General features: G+C 33.9%; 1 non-coding gene across 1 annotated transcript; it reads right to left on the bottom strand.

The window, feature by feature from the left end:
- Window positions 1-1,690: 1,690 nt before the first annotated feature.
- On the bottom strand, window positions 1,691-1,797 carry LOC139895337 (small nucleolar RNA R71). The gene has a single exon (XR_011775793.1). It is a non-coding gene; the product is annotated as a small nucleolar RNA R71 (small nucleolar RNA).
- Window positions 1,798-10,227: the final 8,430 nt, after the last annotated feature.

Raw genomic sequence — 10,227 nt, 5'->3', positions numbered from 1 at the left:
TTTAGTTTAGTTTTAATTGTTTTATATATTTAGTTTAATTAGTTTAATTAAATTGTAAAATTAATAGTTTTAATAAATAAATAATATAAAAATAATATTTTTATAAAAATTGTACTTTTTACAACTTTTAGTATATTTTTATATTTTGTCCCTTTTTAATTGTTTTAGCGTAATTTTTTGTATTTTCCGCTCATATTTAGTTTTAATCCATAGTTTTTACCATAGTTATTTTTATTTCTAGATTTTTAGGATTTGCCGTAAAATCCCTTAAGTGCTTTTTCATTAGACTAAGATCTAGGTGCTTTAGAATTTTGCGACGCCTTTTTAAGTTTTAGTACCTTTTTAAGTTATTGCCATTTGGGATATAATTTTTCTTTTAAGCTTTAATATTTTTAGACGCAACTTTTAATTCTTAGTTTTTAGTTTTTTTTTTTAAGTTTTAACGCACTACTTTCTTATTTTTATTTTTCGACGTCTTTTACCTATGTATCAATTATCACTCCAATTAGTAATCTCAATTTGCAATTTTAATTTTAAGTTAGTGATAGTAATAAGGTTGGGTTAGTCGAGTGTTTTAAAGTTTTATAGTCATTTTTTTTTCTTTTTCAAAACCTTTTATTTTTCAACCCTTTTCTTTTTCGACCTTTTCCGACGCGCTCTTTTTCTTTCTTATTTCTCGCCATTCTAGTTTTTAGGACATAGATTTTTATTCTATTTCTTCTCTAAACTTCTTAAAATTACGAAAATTTATTTTAAGTGGTTAAATTGATAGACATCAAAATTTTCTGGTTCATAGTAATAGTTGGATTTGTACGTGGACCGGGTTATTGGAGCCAAACAATACTCAATTATATTGAGACCAAACGAATCCTGCCCCTCTGCTGCATCTTTTGGCTATTCGAAACGTGAGCAAAATCAGAAAAGTCTATTAATTGGATAACTTATATAATTTTTCTTTCCTTTTAAAAACTAATAGGATATTCAGTGAATGCACCGAGCAAGACGTTCACCACCTTTTGTACGTTCACCACCTGTAACCAGATCAAGACATCTAGCAAATATTGTCGCCGTTGATTTTCCTTTAGAATCATCATCCAGTCGACCAAGTACTCCAATTCAAATTTCCGATAATCCATTTTTTGAACCCGACCTCACAATTGAGAATCCGGAGAATATTCAGGGACGATTCATAGATCCTGAACCATTAATTTTTCCTCTGGAACCACCAATCATTCAAACAGAGATTGTTGAGGAACGAACCATTAAATCAGAATCCTCTAGTGATTCAGATTCAACAAATTCAATTATGAAGAATCTGGAACCTTTAAGTATGGAAGACCGAATGAGAGCTAAACGCACTGGCCAAGGTCACGCAATTACTCATCCAGACATTAATGCTCTAGATTATGAAATCAAAGGACAAATTCTACACATGGTAACTAATCAATGCCAATTTAGTGGTGCGCCGAAGAAATATCCAAATGAACATCTTCGTACCTTTAATAGGATCTGCACACTATTTAAAATCCGAGAAGTGGAGGATGAACAGATATATCTCATGTTATTTCCCTGGACTTTAAAGGGAGAAGCCAAAGATTAGTTGGAATCGTTACCTGAAGGGGCGATAGATACATGGGATGTTTTAGTTGAAAATTTTCTTAAATAATTCTTTCCGGCATCTAAAGCCATAAGACTTCAAGGAGAAATTGTTACGTTCACACAGAAACCAAATGAAACTCTATATGAGGCGTGGACTAGATTTGAAAAGTTATTAAGAGGATGTCCACAACATGGTTTAGACACTTGTCAAATAGTACAAATATTCTACCAAGGATGCGACATCACTACAAGGAAAGACATCGATATAGCAGCTGTTGGTTCTATTATGAAGAAAACAGAAACTGATGCTTATAAAATTATTGATAACACTGCTTCCCACTCACATGAGTGGTACCAAGAAAAAGATATCGTTAGATCATCTAAAGCAGCTAGAGCCGATTCTAGCCATGACTTAGATTCCATTTCCGCAAAGATAGACGCTGTCGAGAGACAAATGGAAAAGATGACTAAAGATATTCACTCAATACGAATTAGTTGTGAGCAGTGTGGAGGACCACATTTGACAAAAGATTGTCTTAGTATTGAGCTAACAATGGAACAAAGAGAGAATATTTCATACATAAACCAAAGGCCTGGAAATAATTATCAGAATAATTATCAACCACCAAGACCAATTTACAATCAAAACTAGAATTATAACCGAAATGTTCCATATAACAACCAACAAGGTCCTAGTAATCAATAAGTATCCAACAATACTTACAACCAGCAAAGACCTAATTTTCAAAACAAACCACCACAACCCGATGATAAAAAGCCAAATTTAGAAGATATGATGACGAAGCTAGTTGAAACTCAAACGCAGTTTTTCACATCTCAGAAAAAAACTAATGAACAAAATGCTCAAGCATTTAGAAATCAACAAGCTTCTATTCAAAATTTGGAACAAGAAGTAAGTAACCTAGCAAGGTTAATAGGTGAAAGAAAACCGGGAAGTCTACCTAGTGATACAAATGCTAACCCCCGGAATGAAACAGCTAAAGCCATTACCACAAGAAGTGGTATTACACTTAAACCACCTGAAATACCTGTAACTTCTGATGAAGCTATTCCTACTCCACAAGAACCACAACCTGAACAAGATAAGGAAAAAGAACCGGTAGTTGAAAAGGTTAATGAAGATAACACAGTTAAAGCTAAACCTTATGTTAAACCATACCAACCACCACTTCCTTACCCGAGTAAAATGAAGAAAGATAAACTTGAAGCCGAGCAATCCAAATTCTTGGATATGATTAAACAGATAAATGTAAATCTTCCTTTCATTGATGTGATTTCAGGAATGCCTAGATATGCTAAATTTCAGAAAGATCTAATCTCGAATAGAAAGAAAATGGAAGAACTCTCGGCTGTTACTATGAATGCTAATTGTTCAGCAGTGCTGTTGAATAAGATACCAGAAAAATTATCTGATCCAGGAAGTTTCACAATTCCATGTTTTCTGGGTAGTCTTAGTTCAATAGAAGCATTGGCAGACTTAGGTGCTAGTATAAATTTAATGCCGTATTCACTATACGCTAAACTAGACCTTGGAGAATTGAAACCAACAAGAATAAGCATACAACTAGTCGATCGATCAATAAAATATCCTAGAGGGATAATGGAGAACATGCTAGTTAAAGTTGGTACTTTAGTATTTCCAGCAGATTTTGTTGTTCTGGACATGGAAGAAGATTCTCAAGTTCCTCTCATATTAGGAAGACCATTCTTAAACACGGCTAAAGCAATGATAGACGTGTTTGGTAAGAAACTAACCCTAAGTATAGAGGACGAGAGTGTTACCTTTTTAGTTGATAGAGCAATGCAACAACCACAATCTGCAGATGATACATGTTATTATATTCAAACTATAGATTCACATGCAGAATTGTTAGAAGAATTTCCAGAATTACAAGGAATAGGAGAATGTTCTTTAGGAGAAGGAACTGAACCAATTGATGAAACTGAAATGTTAGCTACACTAATGGCTAATGGATATGAACCAACAACAGAAGAAATTCAAATGCTAAAAGAAGAAGACAGATATCGATATAAATCATCGATAGAAGAACCTCCGACATTAGAGTTAAAGCCACTTCCAAATCATTTGGAATACGCTTATTTACATGGTGAATCTGAATTACCTGTAATAATATCGTCTTCTCTTACTGAAAATGAAAAATCTCAACTCATTTCTGTATTAAAAGCTCATAAACCAGCCATTGCATGGAAGATTCATGATATTAAAGAAATAAGTCCTTCGTATTGCACACATAAAATCCTTATGGAAGAAGGTCATAAAACGTATGTGCAACGCCAACGAAGACTAAATCCGAATATGCAAGATGTTGTTAAGAAAGAAATTATTAAACTGCTAGATGCAGGTTTAATTTATCCAATCTCTGATAGTCCATGGGTAAGCCCAGTTCAACGCGTGCCTAAGAAGGGTGGCATGACTGTCATTACAAATGAGAAAAATGAGGTTATTCCGACTAGGACTGTAACAGGATGGCGTGTATGTATTGATTATAGAAAATTAAATGACGCCACCAGAAAAGATCACTTTCCCTTACCTTTCATTGATCAAATGTTGGAAAGATTAGCCGGAAATAGTTACTATTGTTTTCTTGATGGATTTTCCGGATATTTTAAAATTCCAATAGCACCCGAGGACCAAGAGAAAACCACGTTCACGTGCCCTTATGGTACTTTTGCTTACAAACGCATGCCATTTGGACTTTGCAACGCCCCTGCAACCTTTCAAAGGTGCATGATGGCGATTTTTCACGACATGATAGAAGAATGCATAGAAGTTTTCATGGATGACTTTTCAGTCTTCGGTGATACATTTGAATCATGTCTAGTGAATCTTGAACGAATGCTGATTAGATGCGAACAATCAAATCTAGTACTTAATTGGGAGAAATGCCATTTCATGGTTAAAGAAGGCATCGTTCTTGGTCATAAAATTTCAAAGGAAGGAATTGAAGTGGATAGAGCTAAAGTAGATGTAATTGCTAAACTTCCACATCCCACCAATGTTAGAGGAGTTAGGAGTTTTCTAGGGCATGCCGGTTTTTACCGACGTTTCATAAAATATTTTTCTAAAATTGCCACTCCTATGAATAAACTCCTAGAAAAGGATGCTCTATTCATCTTTTCAGATGAATGCATCAAATATTTTAATATTCTTAAAGAAAAACTCACTAATGCACCGATCATGATAACTCCAAATTGGAATTTACCGTTTGAACTTATGTGTGATGCAAGTGATTTTGCAATGGGAGCCGTTTTAGGACAAAGGATTGAAAAACGATTTCAACCTATATATTATGCTAGTAAGACGTTACAAGGAGCACAAACAAATTATACAACTACTGAAAAAGAACTCCTTGCTATTGTCTTTGCTTTTGACAAATTTCGTTCATATCTCGTTCTAGCTAAAACGGTGGTCTATACCGACCATTCTGCTCTTAGATACCTATTTTCGAAACAAGATGCTAAACCAAGATTAATCCGTTGGATCTTACTCTTACAAGAGTTTGATATTGAAATCCGAGATAAAAGAGGAGCAGAAAATCTCGCCGCTGATCATCTTTCTCGTCTTGAAAATCCCGAATTAGAAGTTCTAAATGAATCGGCCATACAAGACAACTTTCCTGATGAATATCTATTGAAGATAGATCATAATGAAATTCCATGGTTTGCAGACTATGCAAACTACCTAGTATGTGGATTCCTTGAAAAAGGATTGTCGTACCAAAAACGAAAGAAATTCTTCAGTGATATAAAACACTATTTCTGGGAAGATCCACATCTGTTTAAAAGTTGTCCCGATGGAATAATACGCCGATGTGTATTCGGAGATGAAGCCAATCAAATCTTAAACCATTGTCACACAGGACCAACAGGAGGGCATTATGGGCCTCAACTCACAGCAAGAAAAGTTTATGATGCTGGATTTTATTGGCCTACAATTTTCAAAGACGCACACCTTCTTTGCAAATCCTGTGATGCTTGTCAAAGGGCCGGAAAAATAAGTCAACGTGATGAAATGCCACAAAATGTCATTCAAGTATGTGAAGTATTTGACATTTGGGGTATTGACTTTATGGGTCCATTTCCGAAATCTCATAATAATCTCGACATTCTCGTAGCCATTGATTATGTATCTAAATGGGCGGAAGCACAAGCTCTCCCAACTAACGATGCACGAGTTGTAGTCAACTTTTTAAAACGTCTTTTTGCAAGATTTGAAACACCGAAAGCTTTAATAAGTGATCGGGGAACTCTTTTTTGTAATAATCAACTTGAGAAAGTTCTTAAAAGATATGGAGTAACTCATAAAATCTCCACTGCATATCATCCACAAACAAGTGGACAAGTTGAAAATACTAACCGAGTTTTAAAACGTATTCTAGAGAAAACCGTAGGATCAAATCCGAAGGAATGGTCCATAAAATTGGAGGATGCACTCTGGGCTTTTAGAACAGCCTACAAAACTCCAATTGAAGCCACACCTTTTAGACTCGTTTACGGAAAAGCATGTCATCTTCCAGTAGAAATTGAACACAAAGCATTTTGGGCTTTGAAGACATGTAATCTTGATTTACATGAAGCTGGACGTCTACGGTTAAGTCAATTAAACGAATTAGAAGAATTAAGACATGAAGCATAAGAAAATTCATTAATCTATAAAGAAAGAATGAAGAAATGGCATGATAAAAGAATCAGAAGTTCAAAAGAATTTAAAGAAGGAGACAAAGTTCTTCTTTTCAATTCACGATTCAAGCTATTTCCTGGAAAATTGAAATCAAGATGGTCTGGACCATTCAGAGTCAAAAGAGTTTTCCCATATGGAACAGTAGAATTAATAAATTCAAATGGGATTGAATTTAAGGTTAATGGTCACAGAGTTAAACGTTACATTGATAGTCCGATGGAAATTGACAACGAAGTTAATCACAATTTCAACACCACAGCTAACTAAGTGTGGGGAGAATCAAGTCTTTAAAGGATAATATGTATTTCTGTTAGAGTTAGATTTTCTGTTTTCGTGTAGTTCTCGAAAATGGAACCCGAATGGTCTTTCCCTAGCAGACCCTAAAGAACTAGTCTTCTCCCCCCATTCTGAATTTTTATTTTTTTAGGTTTTTACGAAATGAAGACTTCCTGTGAACTAAACCATGGTCTAATGCTACACGCTTTGATCACTAAACGTAATAATGACACATTACCGAGTGAACTGGTATCAGTAATCAGAGAAAAATTGGACGGAGTAAGAAAATAATCCAGATGCGAAGATAATAAGTTACAATTTGGTAAAGGAAAATCAAAATCCGCAGCGAAAAGAAGAGCACGACACCTTGAAAAATGTCACAAATGCGGAAAATGGTCACACGAAGGTAAATGTTCAAATAATCAAACCTATTCAAACACCGAATTTGTTACTTTATGCAGAGATGGACCGTTCATATGTTTAGAAGAAAAAACATTAAATGATCGAGGTTACGCCTATGTAGCCATGGAAAACCAATTAGTCCGACTATCTTATGAGTGGGCTAGAGCATATCACTAAGAAATCTATTTCACAGGTAAGTTTGTACAGTTTTTATTTTTATTTTTATTTTTAACCTTTTGATAATAAACGCTAATTTGTTCGCTATAAAGTATTAAATTGGTATTCGATGAAATTAGGTCTTGCGACCGAAATTGTTGATATCATACAAAAATTTATTACATCACTGCGAAATTTGCCGTTTATTCTTAAGGTATAAATATCTTTAATCAATCAAACTCAAAATATTTCAAAAATTCGTCATGAGTTAAATTAGGTTATGGAACCGAAATTACTTTACCGAAAAGAGGGGCGCATATTTTTGATAATATTTGATTGATTAAAGTGGGATAAAAGCCAAAAAGATTTTTAATTTTATTTTTACCATGTTTTTAAAATTAATATATAAATCTTAAACTGATATTGTAAATTTTTTAAATCAATATATTTAAAATTGTAAATATTTGAAAAATTAATATTTTTAATATAAGTTTGTATGTATAAAAACAAAAATATAATTTAAGTTTGGTGTGAATTTTTAAAATATGAATTTTTAATTTTATGCATTTTAAATTTAAGTTTGATGTGAATTTAAAAACAAAAATTTACTTTATTTTGCTAAGTTAAAAATATGATTTTTAAAAAATTCGTCGTAAGTTGAAGACTAGGTCGTTGAACCGAAATTGCTTTACCCGAGGGAGGGACGAGAATTTTTATTATCATTATTTTTAATCTTATTGATTTAAAGTATGCCAAAAACATTAAAAAACCCAAAAATCTTTGCTTTTAAAACCGCGCTTTAAATAGACAAATTTTAAAATTTTGTCGAGGGACGGACTAGGACATCGATCCGAAACGACCTCGTTCTAAATAACAAGGGAAAGAAATTTTTAAAATTAGTTAATATTTGTTTTATAAGTTAAAGATTTAGAAAAAAAAAATAATAATAAGCTCCGCGACTCGCGGAGTTTGAAGGGAAACACCACCGCGACTCGCGGAGGTTGCGAAATCCAGAAAAAAATAAAAGGGATCGAACAGACCAGTTTCTTCCCAACCAAACTCAAATACTGCGAAAAACACACACGAAAACACACACAAATTCGCAATTTTTGGCCATTTTTCATCAAATCTTTCACAAAATCATTTGAGAAGGATGCTATCAAGGAATTACTCAAGGAAAACGGTAAATTTCTACACCAAATCACCCTTTAATCCGAAAAATTAGTGTTCTTGAGCAATTTTATACCCAATTCAATTTTGATGCTTTTTAGTGTAATTATGCTTAAATTGCTTATGTATTATGCTTATATAACCTAGAGTGATGCTATTTAACATGATTAGAAGCCTTAAACTTCAAATTTTGAGTAATCTAGGGTTTGTGTTCTTGAGCAAAATTTGGGGCTTTTTGATATAAACAGGTTATGGCCGATTTTTGTCATGAATTATTGCTAAATTAAGTAATGTAACATGTTTAGGTAGTTAAATGATACAAACTTTGAGCCTAAACAAGATTTTTGAGAATTAAAGTGGACTTTTTCAAGTCTAAAATTCATGAACTTGATTTTTGAGAGATAATGCCATTTGAAACTTGTTTAATTGCTAATAATGATTATTTTGACATGTTATTTGAGTTGAATGCTTATGAACTTGGCAAACAATTTCGTATATGCTTATTTGAAAAAGTGTAGATTTGATAAAAATATGAAAATAAGCATAAGTTTGATATAAATTGAACATGTCATTGTAATTATTTTGATTGATGATTTTGCTGACACTAATGCATATTTGGATGCACAAAAATTGTGTTTGATGTGTTTTGCAGACTGAAAGGGGTGAATCTTCATCCCAAGCTCGCATTGCTCCTCCTGAGAATGCGGAACAACAGGATGTTGATAACTATTACAAACAAGATATACCTCATCCAGTTATGACATTTTCAGATATGCACGTGGAAGATTTGCACCCGAACTTGAGATTAGACAAACATTGGATAGATTATCCAAAATACCAAAGGAGCTTGCACACTCTTCATTCTAAAGCCGTTGAAGTACCTAGGGTAATAGAATGGGAACCGTTAGAAGCCGTAGGATTGGGCGAACAGATTAGAGAATTACTTACACAGAGGTATGGTAATTCTACTTTTAACGATTGGGTACGATTATTCAACATGCGTAGACCTGTATATAAAGTATGGTGTGAAGAATTATTGTGTAGTATAGAAATAAATGATCGGGTAGCTAGTTTAACCGATCGAACTTTTATTAGATTTTTGTTAGGAGGTTCGATGCGCCACATGTCTCTACTAGACATGGATCAGGCCTTATGTATATATACGCCTGAGGAGCTAGCATCTGCCGATTGTCGAGGGTTGATATTAAATGGTAGGAAGATTGATGAAAATTTTGATACGCATGGTGTATGGAGTCAAATGACTAGCCATCACCGATTTAAAAGGGGGAAATTACTCTTATTTGGATATAGATAGAGCTGAGTTAAGAGTAATTCACAGGTTTCTAGCGAACTCGATTACACAGCGAGGTAAAAATAAGGAAAAGGTAAATGAGCAAGATTTATTTTACCACATGTGTATTCGAGACCCACAAAGCGCTGTAAGTATACCTTATTGTGTGGGTTATTATTTATCGGCTATGGTTAGGGGGATGAGACCGCACAGTATAATAGGAGGTGATATATTTATTACATTAATTGCTGAGTATCTCGATGTGGATATAAGTCGGGGGGGATTATTAATCGAAGAACCAGAACCCCACGATACAATTGGTTTAAATGTATATCATGGTGCTAAGGTTTTGAAGAGGCGAAATAACGCCGCAGTACAATATAATGGAAGACATCCACAGGTTGAAAGAAATCAACAGCCAGGTAATGTGGGAGGGGGAAATGAAATGATAGAAATGCAAAGGTTTATAGCTTCACAAGAGTATGAAAATGCTAGACATCGAGCATTTGAAGATTGGCAAGTTCATCAAAACCACATCATAGCTCATTGCCAACATATAGGTAGAAACTATATTCCTACTCCAAAGCCCGCATTTCCTCCCTGGTCTATA

This window comes from Rutidosis leptorrhynchoides, chromosome 2 (genome assembly GCF_046630445.1).
Source record: "Rutidosis leptorrhynchoides isolate AG116_Rl617_1_P2 chromosome 2, CSIRO_AGI_Rlap_v1, whole genome shotgun sequence".
Taxonomy (NCBI): domain Eukaryota; kingdom Viridiplantae; phylum Streptophyta; class Magnoliopsida; order Asterales; family Asteraceae; genus Rutidosis; species Rutidosis leptorrhynchoides.
The sequence above is the reverse complement of the archived record's forward strand: the minus strand, read 5'-3'. Positions and strand labels throughout refer to the sequence as shown.